At 37.3% G+C, this 20,412-nt stretch overlaps 1 long non-coding RNA gene across 1 annotated transcript; it reads right to left on the bottom strand.

Moving 5' to 3' along the window:
• Nucleotides 1-18,455: 18,455 nt before the first annotated feature.
• LOC143437512 (uncharacterized) lies at nt 18,456-19,916 on the bottom strand. The gene is made up of 2 exons (XR_013106943.1): nt 19,510-19,916; nt 18,456-18,848 (listed from the first exon to the last, which is right to left on the bottom strand). It is a non-coding gene; the product is annotated as an uncharacterized LOC143437512 (long non-coding RNA).
• Between the last annotated feature and the right edge of the window lie 496 nt (nt 19,917-20,412).

Genomic DNA, 20,412 nt, shown 5'->3' with positions numbered 1-20,412 from the left:
TTGACATGTTTTGTATTTTATTTATTTTTAAGGGAAATTGGTCTGTAATTCTCTCATTCTCTCTCTCTCTCTCTCTCTCTCTCTCTCTCTCTCTCTCTCTCTCTCTCTCTCTGTAGCTGAGTCTTTATATTGATTGGCTATTTGGGTAACCATGGGTTCACAAAATAATCAGCTAAGGTTTCTTCTTTATTGTTGAATACTTTGAGGAGTATTTTTGTGAACTCCTCTTTGGATGTCTGGTAGGAGTCTACCTTGAAACTCATGGACCTGGGAAGTGTTTGTTGGCAGACTTGCAATGACTTCTGATTTCTGGGAGTTTAGGTCTCTTTAAGTTTTTTACCTTAGTTTGATTTAACTTTGGTAAGTGGAACCTATTGAGGAGATTATCCATTTCTTTTTGAATTTCCAATTTGGTGGAGTACAGGCATTTTAAAACTATGTCTTTACTATTCTCTGGATTTCTTCATTGTCTCTTATTTTGTCAACATTATCATTTTAGATTTCATTAATTTGGATATTCTCTATCTTTTAATAAATGTTTTCATTTTGTCTAATTAAAGGCTCAAAGGACCAATTCTGCATTTCATTACTTCTTTGTGTTCTCTTTCAATTTTATGGATTTCAGCTCCCGATTTGATAATATCTTGATGTCTACTTCTGTTCTTCATTGCCCACTCCCTTCTTTCTGTTCTAGACTTTAAAGTGAGCTGTTAAACTGCCAGTGGGAGACCTAGCCAGTGTTTTCATGTAGGGATTTTGTGCTATGAACCTTCATCTCAGAGACAGTTTTGTTTTCTTTTTATTCCATAAGATGTGCTCACAACAGTCTGTAACTCTAGTTCCTGGAATCTTATATCCTTTTCTAGTCTCCATGAGCACCAGACACACACATGGTACAGATATGCATGTAAGAAAATACTCTCATAAACTAAAAGTAATAAAGTCTTGACTCAACCCTTAAAAGTACTTGTCACTCCTGCCAAAGACCCAGGTTCAGTTCCAAACACCCACATGGCAGATAATATTCATCTGTACCTCCAGTTTCGAAGAATCCAATTAATGCTCTTTTCTGACCTCCATGGGCACTTCTTACACATGCTACACAGATAGATATATGTGCAGGCAAAATACCCACACACATGAAAAAAGTAAGTAAACCAATTTTTAAATAATAAAATTAGCCAGACATAGTGGCACACACCTTCAATTCCAGCACTCAGGAGGCAAAGTCAGTCTAGCTGACATACTGAGCCCCAGGACAGCCAAAGCTATATAGTGAGACCCTGTCTTAGAAACTGATAGATAGATAGATAGATAGATAGATAGATAGATAGATAGATAGATAGCACTTGTTCAGGCCATACACAATCTTGTGTTCAATCATCCACATACATGTGAGTATAAATAAATGTCCATTTCCACCCTTTACTTTCTCTTCTGTTTTAAATTATTTTTTATTTACTCTTTGTTCTAGAGACCAACCTGAGGACCTTAGACAAGTTTGCTACTAGTGAGCTACAATCTTAGTCTAAGCCCTGTTTTTTTTCCCTTTTCATTTTTATGTGATTTAAAACAAATGCAAAAACAACTTTTATGGAGACGAGTGATAGCACAGTTTTTAAAGTGTTTGCCCTGCAAGTATGAGGACCTGAGTAATATCCCCAGTACACATGTGAAGAGCAAACAGTGCCTATGTGGGACAAAGCAGAAGACTGGTAAGGAGGAGAGATGACCCTGTAATTAGGAGTACTTGCTACACTTCCAGGGGACCCAAGTCAGGTTCTTTAAAACAAAACAAAACAAAACAGAAAAGGTGGGCATGGTAGTAGGCACACACCTATAATCACAGAAGTGTGGAGACTAAGACAAGCAGTTCCTTGGGGCTCACTAAACAGCCAGCCTGTCCTACATGATGAGTTCCAGGCCACTGAGAGACCTTCTCTCATTAATAAATACAGAAAAGAAAAGAAAGAAAAAGGAAGAAAGAAAGAGAAATGGTGAGAGGCCACTGAGAGACCTCAAATAAATAAATAAAGAAGTAAATAAATAAATAAAGTGGATGGCCAATGGGGAACAACATCAAGGTTGACCTCTGGCCACATGTATACGTGTACATAAATGTTTATACATGCACACACCTAACAAAACAAGCAGAACAAAACCAGCATTTATGGGAGAAGTAATGTTTTGTGTATATTTCATAAAACCCTAAATAATTCTAACTGGCCAGTAAATGGACTTTTAAATGTTTTATTGGCAGGTATTAGTTATACATAATGATTGGTTTCATTGTGACTTTTTATGTGTAAATGTAATGTGTTTTGTTCATATTTATCATTCATCACCCTCTCCCACTGATACTTTCCTCTTCTCAACTAGTTTCTCTTCTACTTTCATACTGCTCTTTCAAAGATTTACTTACTTTATCTGTATGTGTGTATGTACTTACGGGTGCGTGAGCTTGGATAATATATAAAATATATATATATATATATGCACACACATATACAATACACATACATCATGTATGTGCAGATGCAGGAGACAAGGGCATTAGTTCCCCTTGAATTGAAGTTACAGGCAATTGTGAGTTGTCCAATGTGAGTGTTGAAACCTTGGGACCTCTGAAGGAGCAGCAAGTGCTCTAACTGCTGAGCCATCTCTCTAACTGCCATATCTTCTTGTGTCTTTGGGGTTGTTTACTGAGGAATGGGCAATTTACCAATGACTATAGGGCTGAAAAAAAGAATTCCTCTCCCAGTAACTAGCAACTGCCTATAGATCCTCAAATAGGGGCATCCTCTTTGTGAGCTCCTCCTCCTCTTGCTTTTTTCCCAGCATGTTTGTTTTTGTGCTTTGCATGTGCCTGGTGCTGACAAAGGTCAAAAGAGGGCATTAGATTCCCTGGCACTGAAGTTACAGACAATTGTCAGCTACCATGTGGGTGTTTGAGCTGATCTCAGGTCCTCTGCAAGTGCTCTAACTGCTGAGCAATCTCTCCAATCTTCTCTAATCAGATATTTTAAGTATTTAAATCTTGGGAAGCTGAACACTGTTGTGGCACACACCTGAAGCAGGGGCATCATGAGTTTGAGGCCAACCTGGAGTTACATAATGAGACCTAATTCTACATAATAGATTAAGACATTGAATACTCTACTTAAACTTTATTAAATTAATTGTATATCTTCTAATGTTAGAAAAACATTAATTCAATTTTCTAGGCATCTGATAAACTCACTGGGTTTATAACATGGTATAATTTTGTTATTTACCACAGTCATATTTTGGAAAACTTACCATGTGAATATTTATCAACAGAAATCATGGGAAGGGAAACATCAAAGTAGTGTATCCTCTAATCCCAGCCACACAGGTCACTGCTGGGCTAATGTTATGCCAGTTCAAGATCAACCTAAGCAACTTACAAAACCCCACAGGAAAGGAATATTTATCATAGTTTCAACTCTCTTGTGGTGCTGATAGCATACAAACCTAACCCCACTTTTAGAAATTACATAGCATGCAAGTTACTACAGCTACCTCCTTATTGAGCCTCCTCATCCCCCAAAGGAAATAACAGCAAATCTGACAAGAATCTTTTACAGTACTGCCATTATCTATGTGACCTCACAGTCTGTTAATAATGACAAGTAAATTGTAGCTTTATAGGAAATGTTTGTTAGGTCACTTACTAATGAACTTTACACAGTTCTTATCAATGAAATCCTTAGAGGGAAATAGTCAGCATGGAGCCTTAAGCTGTAGAATACACATTTATAGTCACCAGCATTTCTGAGATAAGTTCCTTACCTAGTGTCCATGTAGAGGAGCAATACTCTATTCCAACCCCTGCTGTTACTGATATTAGCAGCAATCAAAACTTTAATTACTAATCCCTCATTACTTCATCTCAAACTGCTCATTTTTCATCTTTTGAAGCTTTAGGACTGTTGTGAGCTGTGAGACCTGATGGCAGTACCTCCTCAGCCATCTGGCTCAGGGCAGAAGGTACCTAATACAGACTACAGAACAAAAAGTCACACATAAGTGAGGGGAGACTAGTATGAGACCTTAAACAACAAACAGGTAAAGAAGAGATGAGGACAGCCTGAATAGCAGCAAAAATATAAACAGTATGAAGAGTTTTAATTTGGGGGGGGAACATATTTTTGCTGAATAAATACCTGCCTTTTGCTTTCTAAAAAGAAAGTAAATTAGTAAATTGTTTCTAATTCCAAATTAAATACTATTGGCTCAAGGAATGAGAAGCTTTATGTTTGTCTTTGTGTCCTTGTTCCTAGCATGCGAGTCTCCTATAAAAAGATATTTTGGGAGCTAGAGAGGTGGCTTCAGAGGTGAACATCACTGGCTGCTCTTCCAAAAGACCTAGATTCAGTTTTCAGGATCTACATGGTGACTTACAACCATTTGTAACTCCTGTTGCATCATATATAACACCTTCTACCGATCTTCATAGGCACATGGTACACACACATATATGTAGGCAAAACACTCATATATATATAACAAATCTACAAACTTTTAATAAGTAAAATATTTTTTAAAATTAAAACTACTTTTGCCCATTCATTTAGATATGAAAGCATATTTCAGCCACTGTTCATCTTAGTAAATCTCTTGTTATTCAGATATGGTGTTTCATGCCTATAATCTCAACACTTGAAGAATTGTTATGAGTTTCATACCGTAAATCAGAGTTACCAGAAAAAGACAGACCCTGGTCTCAAAAAATGGAGGAATGAGAGGGATGTTGAAAGAAGAAAAAGCAAGTCTCATGGACATTAAACTTGAGAGTAGTAAGCTACCTACCTATTTAAGGAAGTGACACTGTCTTGGTTCCTCATGGGAAGACTTTTATCTGCTTAGTTATTTAATCGATGAAATTATGACTGTTTGCTCAATATCTTTTAACTTTTAAATTTGATCTGCTTAGTGGGTGCTGAAATCACATTAATGTGGAAGCTGAAGGTGACTCCCAGCTTTTGGTTGGTTCCCTCTCTACTCTTGGTCAGTACAGGTTTTCTTTCAGCTGATGTGCTGGTTCATTAGTGGAAATGAATGTCATCACAGTACTGTTTCTCACTGCTTTGTAGCAGTTGTTAATGTCAACTTCCATACTGAAACCCCACAGAAATACTAATGTACTGGATTTTGTTGTTGCTTTCTGTTGCTTTAACTTTCCTTCCATATCTTGCTGTCTTGCTTCCTAATGCCTAAGCAGACTACATCATCAGAGTGCAGAGGAGAGTGGGAAATCCAGCCCAGCCAGCAGACCAATACCTCATACCTGACATCTCACTTGGCCACAAACCGCCATGGGGATACAGTACAGGTACCTACTGTCTTCCCTGGCCTTCTTAGTCTGGATAGTAGAATGTTGGCTTGCTCTTGACATTTGGGCTTCTTTCAGATGAATGCTTATAGCAGGGGTGAGTTGCTTCTGTTTAACCGATTATCTCTGTGCTGATTTTCTCTCTATGTAGACATTGATAAAACCATTTTGGGGGATAACTGCTACTTTTTTTGTCATTGACTTAAAAGCATCTGTGTGATTTCTGCATTGAATTAACCTGCCCTACAATCTTGGTCTACTCATTATCTGCAGAATTCCATCAAGATAAAAGTGTGTCAGTATCTAAGTTGTAAAGTCCAGAGACTTAAATGTGGAGCCTTCTAGTACTAGAGGTCTGCGTGTGTAGCTCAGCTGCTGATGATAGATTATTTAGCACCTAATAACCTTGGAATATTGATTGCAGGGATTTTCTGGGTGGATACCCAAGAAGTTGAACTGTTTCCTTTTTTCTCTCTGGAATAAATTTGGTCTTGGAAATTATTTCTGTTTTTATTTAGGCTAGCCTGAATTTTTCTTCTCTTTTTAGTACCAGGAACATCTTCAGTCTCATCAGTTTTCTTATATATAACTTTTAAAGTCATAACCAGAAAAAATGCAGCTGAATATTTTTCTCATACTGATGACCTACTAGTAGAGCCATAGAAATTAACTTCCTTCATGTAGATAAATCATAATAGGCCTGATCTTCTAGAATATGCTTTTATAAGAAAGGACTCATTGAAAGTCTTTTTGTTCATAAAAAATTAACACACATTTAGCCCTATAGAGTACTTCATGGAAACATGAATGTAGAATGATTAATTGACACAGATTTGCTTTTATTTTTTCCTGAAATAGTGGTAAAGGAAGATGATGGCAAAGGCAGGTTCGAGACCAGTCTGGTCTGAACACTGTATAACAAGCCAGCCAAGACTACATAGAGAGACCTTGCCTCAAAAAAAGATAGATAAAAATCAAAAAGAAAAATAAAAGATAAAATAATTGTTTAGAGAATTCTTTACTCAGCCAAACTACCAGTCATATGTGAATAGCAGCAAAAAGATAATTTTTCAAACTCAGTATTTTTGGAGACAGCAAGATAGCTCAACAGTTAAAGGGACCACCAAGGCTTGATGACTTGTTCTCAGAAAGAGAGAACTGACTCCTAAAAGTTGTCTTCAAACTTCTACATATATGCAGAGTCTTACCCTCATAGAAAGCACACACATAACATATGTTTTTAAGAGAGGAGGTACTTAGAAGGAAAGTAAGGCCACTGAGAAGATGAGTGTGGACTTTTAAGGACCATTTTCATGACCCTGGTTTGTTGTTTCGTTTTAACCAACTTAAAATTTCTATGCTTTATAAACCTTTTCATATGAATCCACACAGGATGTATGTTATCAAGATGTGTGAAAGTAAGAAAGAAGCATATATTGGACTTAGGGATCAAGACATCCAACCCAACAAAGAAAAGAGACTCGCCAATATAATGAAAAGTTAGCGATTCCTTGGGTGACACCTGTTGCCAGTACAGAAACCTAGAGTCATGAGTTTGGGGAGGTATGTCACCAGAATGATGAAAATCTAGGATACTGTGATATGTCATAATATTTAAGTAAGTGACAGACCTAGCTCAGTGTATTCTGATTGTCTAGCATGTATATAATTTTCAGTTCAGTCACAAGTATTGCAATAAAAAATTAATGAATGAGCAAATTAGACTTTGGACATAATTAAACATTTGATATAGTTATTAAGTTAGTATATAAAATTATTTTGTTTTTAACTTGATAACAATTATGTTTTAGAAATTGTGTGTCTATATGTATATGTATCACATATTAGTGTGCCCAGAGAGGACAGAAAAGAGCTCAAGATCCCCTCGAGTTGACTGTGGATGTGAGCTTCTAGACATGGGTGGGTGCTCTGGAATGAAATCAGGTCCTTAGGAGGAGCAGTAAGTGCTCTTAATTACTGTGCTCTCTCTCCAGAGAAACTTTGGGTTTTTGAGACAGAAGTGTATATAGTCCTGGATGGCCTTGTACTTATGAAGCCAAGACTATCTTTGACCTCCTAATCTTCCCACATCCATGTCTTGTATAATGCAATTACAGACATATGCTACCACACTTGGCCAAGCATATGCTTTCTAGTGCAACAGATGTCCATGTGTTTTCTTTGTTTGTTTTGTTGGATTTCTTGTTTTTTGTTTAGCAGACAGGATCTCACTATAGTTCTGGCTGTCCTGATCTCACTGTGTAGACCATATTGTCCTGGAACACACAGGGATCTGCTTGTCCAACACACCTGCATCCTGAGTGCTAAGATTAAAGGCATTCACCACTATGCCTGCCTTGGTTTTTCTCTTTTTTCCTCAATGCAGGATCTCTCTGTGAGTTCCACACTAGCCTTCAGGTTGCAGTCATCTGACCTCAGCCTTGAGCACTGGGATTGTTGAGGTCCACTACTGATGTCTGCATTATTTCACTCTGCAGAGGTGTTTGGTGAAGTCATGTTGTGTTTAACCTGTATACTCTGCAACATCATCTCTCTTTGAGGGCAAATTGCCAATGTGAGAACATTTGTCTTATTTAAATTTGATAAATCACACGATGCCTAGGTTGAGGTTGTGTTTTCTCTTTAAGCACCAGCAGAGCCTGATTCTGAGTGAGACACTGACTCTGCTCATTGCAAGAAGAGCTTTGTAGGGTGAAAGCAGAGCTTGAGCACTGGAGTTAGAGCATCTGGATATCAGAAATCAGAAGCCTCTAGAGCAGATTCCAGCCTAGAAGTCAACTGTGTGAAGAACAGAGAAGGGAGGAGTCAGTAAAGTCACAAGGTGAGTGTGTGGCGTCGTTAATTCAGAAGATGAACACATACATTATTACATCACCTGCAGGTACTAACCTAGCAAATGCCTTTTGGTCACTACATCTCCATTAACATCACCAGAAGCAGTTTTTGTTTTATTGGGCATCACCAGCAGTATATGATTACAGTTTTCCCTTGAAGACATATGGTGCTTGCAGCTCTGTTTCCTAACGTAGTCACAAGAGACTTGATCATCTGTGTATTCCATGAAATGCGGTATCAGTGCTAGACCTTGATCATCTGTGTTTTCCATGAAATATGGTATTACTGCGAGACCTTTGTCATCTGTGTATTACATGAAATACGGTATCAGTGCTAGACCTTGATGGTCTGTGTCTTTCATGAAATATGGTATCAGTGCTAGACCTTGATCATCATAGAATTGTTTTCTAAATTCTGTTGCATTTGTTTGGGTGTGACTCCAACAGAACTTTTAAGTGTTAGTTTCTATTAAACAAGCCACAACATTTTTTGGCTTTTTTTTATAGCCTTATAGGTATATGTACTGTTTGCCTCTGCCAAATTCTAATTCATTGGAAGAAATTCATAAACTTCTTTTCTTAGGTAAGACCATAAGTTCCAGTGCTGATTATTTTATATCCACACAGGTTGGATTGAGTCCAGAAGCCTGAAGTTATCTATAAACAGTAGTGTTTTTCCAGAGACTTCAGTCATTTGTTTTTAGATGACCACATTCCTGTGGTGACAAGTCTTTGTTCTCAAATAAGAGTCTAAATTTGTTATGAAGGTACCAAAAGTACTTTATTAAATGCAATCTGCTAACACCTTTAAATAGTTATGTCTATGTAAAGTTCTGATGCTCTTACATACTTAGGATCTTATCCTCAGACTCTAAGGTAGAGGAAGACTGAAGTCTACTGATGAAGCATTAAAATTATTGGGGGAGAAAAAAATAAACCTTTAAATCTCTAACACCTGTATCTATACCCAAATTCTTTACTCACCCACAAAGACCTAACATCAGACTCATGCATTCTTGAATACTGAGGCCCATCTCACCTCATATTCTTTAATTAGGAGTGGGTGGGATTCCAGTTGTGATTTATTCTGGCAAAGTTACTCACTAACTTCACAGCTGCAAAACCATACACATAAACTTCTACCAGCATATAGAGTTGGCACATGCATATAGAGGATTGTTATTACCATTTAAGGAAGAGAATTCAAAATAAAGAAAGCATCCAGGAGCCTGCTGCAGTTAAAAATGTTGGTTGGCAAATATCATCTGATTTTAATACTGGAGAATATTTCTCTTAGTCCTCATGAGGTTGATTCTTGGCCTGCTTTTAGGCAATAATCTTGTTCTGTTCAACATCTTTTCCAGAAGTTAAAGGAAATGATTTCTGTGTTTACCACCCCAGATATATCTTTGTTCTTATATGTTAAATATTTTTTAGAGTTGAGGTCTGATACAGGGAGCCTTACAAAGTCTCACAGAAATACATTTATTATCTCATCTTTTATTAAAGGTATAGGACATAACTGTCTGCAATCCCAAGATTACCCTCCAGAACAAATCAGTATTTCAGAGTGTCTTAAGCCCACATCATTACCATGGAAAAGATCCCCTGTAAGCTCTATGAAAAACAATGAATGCTGAGCAATCACTGCCGATATATTCCAATTGGTGGAAGACTTTTACATGATCTGACATATTCTGAAATTGTTTACCTTTCCTAAACATCTGCAAACCATTAGTAATTATATCTTTTTGTGGATATTAAAACCACACATCTTGCTTTCTTTCATGGCTTGGAAGGAGCTGTACTTAAGGACCAGATCTATCTCATCTGGCTCTAGTTTCTTTCCTAGGAATTCGCAGATCTTCTTTATGGTTCCTCTGGTGTCTTAAAAGAAGATGAAACATAAAAGGAGGGTAATAAAAAGAGAGCTCTGAGAAACATATGCAGAGAAAAAGACTGTGGATGGGGAATGGAAAAGTGGCACCATGAGAAAGCATTGAATGAAGTTGAGGAAAGAATAAGGCCATGGGGAGCATGTAAGAGACATGTACAGCATTTGTGTACTGACTTGACTTTCAACATGACTGATCTTTGGTCCTATGAAAAGAGATGGTAACATTTCTTTGAGGTAGAGAGGATATTAGAGGTTGGGTATAATATAACTGAAGACCTCTTTAACCTTGTTTTGTAGTGGATGAAGACCATGACATTTCTGAACCTTCTAACTTCTTTTCTTTAGTGCTATGTTTACAGGTGGGTGCCAACACATTTCCTAAATTTACAGGGATGATTTTTCTTGAGACTAGTTATGATGGATCCATTTCTGGTAGAATGAAAATTGTTATGTAGACCATACTAAACTTTACCTTGAAGAGATCAGAAACAATCTATCTGGTTTTGCTATATACGTGCTGTTATACTACAGCTGGATTGAGATGTTTAAGGAAACTCATAGAAATACTTCTAAACAGTTATCAATGTGAATGAAGGCAATGTGCATAAAGAACTTGACAGAGGTTAATTCTTACATCAAATAATATTGCTTCCTATGGGTAAAGGAGAATAATATAGTTTTACAAGTTTCATAACAATGTTCTTAATAGTTGTTACTTGGGGATATATCTGGGAGATTTTGTTTTGTTTTGAGCTATAATGTTGTAACTTAGATGGCCATCAACATCACAATCTTCCTGCCTCAGATACACAAGTACTGACATTACAACTGTGCACTACCACAACTGACTTGATTTTAAAATATAGTCATAAGAAGGTAGAATCTTATACTCAATATTTTCCTTTGAGTATAGCGCTTCTACTGGTATTACTATTTCAAAACATTAATTAAATATTTTATTACATATTTGGTTAATATTTTATGTGAAGGTGAACCATGACAATCAATGAAAGAGTGTGTGGAGTAGATGGAAATGAGATTTTTGAGAAACTAGACTAGCTTGCAGCAGAGTCAGCTAGGTAATGAAGTTTCCTGGAAAAAATATTTCATAATGAATAAGTAGATTTTACAATAAGCAAAGGATCATGATTGTTTGTTCCTTGTTTTGTTTGTCAATTTCACACAATATAGACTCATCAGGCTTCTCATTTGGTTATGCCTCCATAAAATCAAGCTGCCATATTTTATCAATTAGTGATCCCTAAAGGAGGGACCAGCACTTGGTGGGTGGTGCCATCCATGTTTGTTACTCATTATTTCTATAAGAAAACAGGCTGAGCAAGCCTAGTGAAGCAAGCCAGTAAGATGCACCCCTTCATGGCCTCTGCATCAGCTCCCACTCCTTGGGTTCCAACTCTGCCTAAGTTCCTGTTCTGAATTTTTCTCTTTTCCTCCAGAATTAATCTCCCAATCCAACCTCCAGTTCGTATCGAAATAATCTATGGCAGCTCCTCCAAATTTTTGAGATCCCACATATTCTCTTCTAAACTTGCTTCTCCAACTCTTTCAGTATCCCAACCGCCACCTCCAATAGGTCCTTCTTAAGAATTCACAGACCACTCTTTCCAGGAAAGTGGGAGGCTAGCAATTGATCTTCACTTCTTATTCTATTCCTATTAGTCAAATCGCCCAGGCAGGCTTAACCCCAGATCTACAGCAGTACACCTGCAGCAGCCACTCCCATCTACTGTATCTCACAGATCTTCCCATCATAACCTTTCTCCTCTTACTCAGTGTTTGGTCTTACACAAAAACTCCATCAGGTACTCCCTGGAAGCCACATGCCAACCCACTCATGAAAGCTAGTAGGCTAAAAGATATCATCACCTCTATGTTTGTTCCTCTAAGTCCAGTCCCCTAGTGTCATCCCCAGCACTGTGCACAACACCAGCTGTAATCTCCCACAAATGCTCTCATCTGCAGTGGATCACTGGTACTGTAACCTGCAAAACTCTTTTCCCCTACTTCTTGCTTTATCCTAGTCCCCACATCCTGAGAATCCACAGGCCACCCTGATCAAGGAAGCACATAGGGTAACTGCAGACATTCACCTCTCCCTCCATTCTTCCAAGTTTTGTACCACAGTATTTTGATATAAACCTAATCCACAGATTTATATCAAAGCATTTTTTATGGCCTTTCCTCTCTTAGTGCCTCTATTTCTGAGTGAATAACTAAGAAAATTCTAGTGAAACATCCATCTTTCTTCCCTTTCATAGATCAACTTATGTTCCTCTCCTAGTTTATCTACATTCTTAAGTGTCAGATCTTGATACCCAGAACAAATTTTACCTGGAACTCTCCAGTGGCTATACATATCAGGATCCCAGAACAATTTCCCATTAGGCAAAACACAGCTACTAAACTCACCTCAGAAGACATTCCCAAATGCCCTTACCTGTTGATTTATAGGCAGTTAATATCAGTTGGGGGGGGGAAGGCTCATGAGACTCTTCCTTCTAATATCTACAGGATGTTAGTGATTGGTTTTGGAGAAAGAAGTCATTTTCCAGAAGGTTAGCTACTAGTATATATCCATATTCCTGCAAATGACTCATGCACTGTGCTCCGGTAAGCAATCCCAATGAAACTCATTGGGTCACACATGAAGAAAATCGGCATGAAGGTAGAAAGGAGATATATTTGGGAAGAGAAAATGGTTAGCAAGTTTAGGAACAAAACAAGAGAGGTTAGGCTGTCATTATTGAGACCAAAATACCTGCATACATGTATATCACAAAAATTATTTATTATATATAACTAATAAATTTCATAAAAGTTAAAATAAAAATAAAGTTTAAAATCTCTGCCCATACACAAACATATTTTGTTTTTTTTGTTGTTGTTGTTGTTTTTTGGGTTTTTTTTTTTTTTTTTGGTTTTTCAAGACAGGGTTTCTCTGTGTAGTCCTGGCTGTCCTGGAACTCACTTTGTAGACCAGGCTGGCCTCGAACTCAGAAATCCGCCTGTCTCTGCCTCCCAAGTGCTGGGATTAAAGGCGTGCGCCACCACTGCCCGGCACACAAACATATTAAAAGCAATATAGAGCAAACCATTAGCCAACATTAAACTAAAGTCAGAGAAACTTGAAGCAATTCAACTAAAATCAGAGACTACACAGGCTACCCACTCTCTCCCTACCTATTCAATATAGTGCTTGAAGTCATAGCCAGAGCAATTAGACAACAAAAGGATGTCAAAGGAATACAAATTGGAAAGAAAGAAGTCAAAACATCACTATTTGCAGATGATATAATAGTTTACATAAGTGATCACAAAAATTCCACCAGAGAACTACTTCAGCTGATAAACAACTTCAGCAAAGTGGCTGGATATAAAATTAACTCAAACAAATCAGTAGCCTTCCTCTACTCATAGGATAAATGGGCTGAGAAAGAAAGTAGAAAAATGACACCCTTCACAATAGTCACAAATAATATAAAATACCTTGGTGTGACTCTAACCAAGCAAGCGAAAGACCTATATGACAAGCACTTCAAATCTCTGAGGAAAGAAATTGAAAAAGAACTCAGAAGATAGAAAGAGCTCCCATGCTCATGGATCAGTAAAATTAATGTAGCAAAAATGGCCATTAACTTCAAGCACTATTCAAATTCAATGGAATCCCCATCAATATTCCAACACAACATTTCACATAAATAGAAAGACTAATTCTGAAATTTATCTGGAATAACAAAACAACAAGGATATAAAAACCACCCTCAACAACAAAAGAACTTCTGGGGGGAATCACCATCCCAAATCTCAAGATATACTACAGAGAAATAGTGATTAAAAAAAACTGCATGGTACTGGTACAGAGACAGACAGGTAGATCAATGGAATAGAATTTAAGACCCAGTAATAAACCCACAAAGCTAAGGTCACTTGAACTTGAATAAAGAACCAAAACCATTCAGTGGGGAAAAGGCAGCAATTTCAACAAATAATGCTGATTCATTGGAGTTCAGCTTATAGAAGAATTCAAATCGATCCATTCTTATCTCCCTATATAAAGCTCAAGTCCAAGTGGATCAAGGACATCCATATAAAATCAGATACACTGAACTAACATAAGAGAAAGGTGATGAGCCTTGAACACATTGGAAAAGGGGACATTTTCCTAAAAATAACATATATGGCTTATGCTCTAAGATCAACCATAGACAAAAGAGACTTCATAAAATCTCAAAGCCTCTGTAAGGCAAGGGACACTGTCAATAGGACAAAACAGCAACCAACATATGTGGCAAATGATTTTTACCAATCCTACATCTGATAGAGGGCTAATATCTAATATATAAAAAGAACTCAAAAAGTTAGACTCTAAAGAACCAAATAACCATATTAAAAACAGGGTACAGAGCTAAACAAAGAGTTCTGAACTGAGGAATATCAAATGGCTGAGAAGCACCTAAAGAAATGTTCAACATCCTTAGTCATCAGGGAAATGCAAATCTAAACAACCCTGAGATTCCACCTCACACCAGTCAGAATAGCTAAGATTATAAAAAAAAAACCACTCTGGTGACAGAGGATGCTGTGAAGGATGTGAAGAAAGCAGAACATTACTCCATTGTTGGTGGGATTGCAAGCAAGTACAACAACTCTGCAATCAGTCTGGCAGTTTCTCAGAAAATTGACAATACTACTACATGTGGACCCAGCTTTACCACTCCTGGGCATATACACAAAAGATGCCCCAACATATAACTAGGACACATCTCCACTATGTTCATAGCAGCCTTATTTATAAGAACCAGAAGCTGGAAAAAACCCAGATGTCCTTCAACAGAGGAATGAATATAGAAATTATGGTACATTTACACAATGGAGTACTACTCAGCTATTAAAAACAATGACTTCATACAATTCTTAAGCAAATGGATGGAACTAGAAAATATCATCCAGAGTAAAGTAACGCAATCACAAAAGAAAACACATGGTATGTACTCACTGAAAAGTGGATATAAACCCAAAAGTTCAAAATATCCAAGATACAATTCACAGGCCACATGAAACTCAAGAAAACAGAAGACCAAAGTGTAGATGCTTCAGTCCTTCTTAGAGATGGGAACAAAATACTCACAGGAGGAAATATGGAGACAGTATGGAGCAGAGACTGAAGGAAAGGCCATCCAGAGACTGCCCCACCTGAGGGATCCATACCATATACAGTCACCAAACTCAGACACTATTGGGGATGCCAAGTAGTGCTTGCTAAAAGGAGCTTGATATAGCTGTCACCTGAGAGGCTCTGCCAGAATCTGACAAATATAGAGGCAGATGATCACAACCAACCATTGGGCTTCCAAATGGAGGAGTTAGAGAAAGGACTGAAGGAGTAGGAGGGGTTTGAACTCCATAGAAAGAACATCAATATCAAAAAACCATACCACCTAGAGCTCCCAGGGAGTAACCCCCAACCAAAGAAGACACATGGAGGAACCCATGGCTCCACCCACATATATAGCAGAGAATGGCTTTTTGGGGCATCAGCAGAAAGAGAGGCCCTTGGTCCTGTGAAGGCATGATGCCCCAGTGTAGGGGAAAGCCAGAGTGGGGAGGCAGGAGTGGGAAGATGGCTGTAGGAGCACCCTCATAGAAGCAGGGACAGAGTGCATTCACTAGGGAGTTTTAGGAGAGGAAACCAGAAAAAGGGATAGCATTTGAAATGTAAATAGAAAATATCCAATAGAAGAAAAGAAAAAATTCTCTGCCAGTGAAAATATTTTTAAACAAATAAGAAAATATGATTTATAATATTTGGAAAAATGCATTTTAATAAATTGGCAGATGGTTATGTAGAGTACTGAAAGCTAATGAAAACAAGACTAATCAAATCCAAAAGTGAGAATTATGGTAGGAAGAAAACTGGATTTTCCAATTTTCTATTGCTGTGATAAAACACCAAGAGCAATGACAATTTGGGAAAATACAGCTTATTTATGGGTAATGATTCTAAAAGGATAACAACCAAAGATGGGTGAAAACAGTCAAAAGCAACAAGTGTTAGGAAGGACTATAGTAGCAGGAAACTACTAGCTTATCTCCTCAACTACAAGCATTAACTAGAGAGGAAATTAGAAGTGCCTGAAAGAATTAACCTCTCATAGTCTACATTCAATGATATACATCCCTCAGCAAATCTGTGCCTCATAAAACTTCTAAAGCCATACCATCAACTGGGAAACACATGTTCAAATGATGGAGTCTCTTTGAGGCATTTCTCATTCAAAACTCTAATATCTACTGTAATACTGGGAAGAGTAGATACTCTATAATCTCTCAGTGTTATATATCATGGAGCAAGTTATGGCCCTTCCCTGTTATGTGGTGTTGTGAGATAGCAGAAAGACTTCACAATTAGGTTCAAAATGCTGAAGAGGCCCAAAGATTGGTTGAATGGAGAGGAATAACATGGAGCCAAATGAAGACCACAGAAGATAATAAAACGCTAGTTGTGAAAGCAAGTTAAATAAAAATTCAGAAAATTGAGGGATTGAGCCCCAAAATCAGATTAACAGAGCATGGAACTAGATGTGCATAGTCCTAGAACTCAGGAGGTATGTCCAGGAGACAAAGACCTTCAATGTCAGCCCTAGCTATACAGAGATTTCAAGGGCAGTCTATGCTATATAGTTCACTTTGTCTTTAGAAACATCTCTCTGAACCTCACTCAGCTCCAGTATTTTACAGGACACTCACCATTTCCTTTAAGGAACTATTAAAAATAAGTTTCCAATGACTCTGGATTCTTCACAAAGTTTGTCTTACCCCCAAAATGATAACCAGACAGAAGAACATCTCTGGGATCTCTGAAGACATAGATAATATTAAAAGGATAAATATACAAATGAAGGTCAATACAATCATTCTTCAATTTTTAGTTAGCACAATTTACAAGTAATGCCAACCAAATATCAGTGAAGTTTCTAAAAACATGCATATTTTTATTTGGACAAAGTACATATGTAAGTGCAAGAAATCCATACTCAGAATTTCCTTTTATAATTTTATTTGATATACCAAAATGAACTAGCAAAATGACTAAGGTGATGAATGCTGTAAAAAAGACTGAATCAACAGCTGTAAAAAACTTTATCTTATAGTGTGATAGAATCATCACTGTAAAAGGCAATCTCATATCATAAGAGTGACACATACAGTGCTGAACCTATCTGCAAAATGACAAAACTGTTTAGTTCCTTTACCTGTAACTACAAATAAAACTCCCAATAAAATCATGCGAGCTCAATGTCAGTGTGTGTTTTTGCAATAGTGAATGTCAGCACCTATAGACAACTACGAACTGCTGAAAATGGAAGAAATAGCCTTCCCTTCGGGAAGCATAATAACTGGTTACCCAGTAACAGATCACTAGTCATGGACATATACATACATGTAACATTGTAGAGACTGAGCAAGTTGTACTGAAGTATTTAGAAATATATATTCTGGTATAAATATTTAGATGTAGATATATACAGATATAACAACATTTAATTCAAAAAAGAATAAATTTGAAAGATGGAAAAAAGAGCATATGATTGGACTTAGAGCAAATAAGAGAAAAAGGAAAATGGTTCATGTCAGTATAATTTCAAGAAATAAAAGAAATGAAAATTAACAATCACCTTTAATAAAAGATAATTTTTATTGTATGGTAATGCTCTTTGTGACATTATTCTAGAACTCATGTCTTTAGGCCACAATTTTTCCAGCCTAGCTCTTATACAGTTCAGATAAAATACATCCATGTAGGTGAATGACCACAACTTTATTGTGATGTTTTCAAGTAAGATTATTTTTCCAATTTTTTTCATTGTAGTTGAAACAAAAACTATTTTTATATTGCATGGTGGAGGGACATCAAGACAAACATATTACTAACAAGGAGAGATGACAGATCAGATACTGGATATCTATGATCACTTCTGGTGGTCCTCTATCAAAGCCATTGAAGATTCCTGTGGGTAGTATTCTTAAAATACAGCTAGGCACAGCAAGACACAGTGTATACAAATAAACCATGACTGTTGAACAATCTCCATAATTAGAGCACTGATGCCTGGTCAGGCTGCTTCCCCTATGAAACAGTGTGCCTTTGAAGACTCACCCACATGGCATGGGATATACGTAGAATCCTGATTGGCTAATAAATTTTAATAACAATAATACAGTAATACCCACAGTACACTATAGTTTGAACTCTGCCTGACCTATGCATGTAGTTTCTGAAGGTTCTAGTATGATATTTCACTTTCTCTTTTAAAGCTGCCTAAAATCACTGTGTGATGGTAGTCTGACATACTCTGAACAGGGGACAAATCAGCAACACCTAGTGCATGAGAATTTCAGCCTCTCTCCCCTAACCTATACAGAGTGAATTTTAGCAAGAGCTCTAGAGCCAGTCAGGTTAGACTAAGTTCAAAGAGGATTTGATCAAATATTGATCAACCACTGGAAACTGACCTTGTTCATGAAACTGAAGAGAGATTTGTGGAAAAGATAGATGGGAAGGTGAGAGCTTATGAGTCGTGGTCCTTCCTTATTGCTTAACATGGAATATCCTGATCCAGTGTCTATCCAGGGTGAGCATTCCCAAATGGGCATAGATTGGATCCACTTGAAATCTTCCTTGGTTTGAATCAAGCAATCTGAATCAACCAGTTTGTTCCTGAACAAGAAGGAAAAGTGACTGTCAGTTATTTCAACAGTATATGTGAAAAAGCCTCAAGTCGAGTACATGCCCCTACAATTTACAGTTCCACTGTTTTCAAGCATCGAGACCAGTGGTATTTATTATATCAACATGGTATATTTTTATTCTCATGACATTTCCCGTCAGTCTTTGAGTCCTTTTCCTGCATTCCCACTTTCCTTGTTTTCTTATGTGCTTTAAATGTCAGAAACATTATACTTATCCAATATTTTCTATTTCTGTCTCTCAGCAAACACTTCTCTCCCAAACATTCATAATAACTATGTGGTTTTTTTGAATTTTCAGATTTTTTACATTACCTGACACTGTCCTCTCCTCCAGTATTCTCACATCCATGCCTTCATCTCTTGATATTTCTTCTATTTATTCTCTGAATTTTCAATCTTTCACTCTCTACTCTCCCCAAAGACAAACCAATGACAGAGTTTGCTTTAAGATCTACTGTCATTGATCTGGTGCCTTAGTTTATCACCTCTGACTACACATGTCAGGGTAGTGAGCTTCCTCTGAATTGAAATGGTCTCATGCACAGATCTCCATTTCAAAAACACCCAAATGACTCAGGATCAAAGCCTTCTTCATAGAGTTCAGCATTATTGTCTCTTAGGAGCCTTACCTGACTTAGGATAAGAGAGTATGACTGTGTCTTCTCTCAAAACAACACTATAACGAATCTTGCCAATGGTTTCTGCATTATACCCCATGGCAGGAAAGGCATTCCTTCAAAGCGAAAGTAGTCTGATGACATTGTAATGAACTCCTTGTGGGTTATACTCCAGGCTTGGCCACCTCTGGAGTTTGTAGCAAATGATGAGAGGTGAAATTTATAGTGCAGGCAAAAGAAATTATTAACATCCCACAGTTTGTTATCAAACTACCTACTGATAGGAAGAATAAAACATCATAACTTAGAGTCAAAGGTTGTATTAAGCAATTATGAATTCATTGGGAGATCTTGCTACAACATTTGTGAGACTGGTTCATGACACAAACCAGAAATTCAATTGTAAGTAGTATGACATACAAATGGGATTTAATTTTAAATGATCTTAAATATAATTTAGCTTTCAGAATGTTTTCAAATGTGTAGTAAAATTACAGGTATTGGATCCAAAATGTTGACATATGCAATTATTTTCCATGAAATTATTATTATTATTATTATTATTATTATTATTATTATTATTATTATTATTATTATTTAACTCGTTTACAATCCAGCCATTGTTCTCCCTCCTGGGCCCCAGTCCCACAGTTTATCCTACCATTCCTTCTTAGACTATCTCCAAGAGAATGCTCTGCCTCCCCCTCCCTTGGGCCTCAAGTCTCTAACAGGACTAGGCACATCTTCTCCCACTGAAACCAAACCAGGAAGACCTTTGCTATATATGCCAGGGATCTTGAACTACCTCTTGTATGGTGCCTGGCTGTTGGCTCAGTGTCTGGCAGATCCCAGAGGTCCAGGTTAATTGAGAATGCTGGTCTTCCTATGGAGGTCCTCTCTTCTTCTGCTTCTTCC

Source organism: Arvicanthis niloticus, chromosome 24 (assembly GCF_011762505.2).
Source record: "Arvicanthis niloticus isolate mArvNil1 chromosome 24, mArvNil1.pat.X, whole genome shotgun sequence".
Taxonomy (NCBI): domain Eukaryota; kingdom Metazoa; phylum Chordata; class Mammalia; order Rodentia; family Muridae; genus Arvicanthis; species Arvicanthis niloticus.
This window is presented reverse-complemented; position numbering and strand designations above follow the sequence as displayed.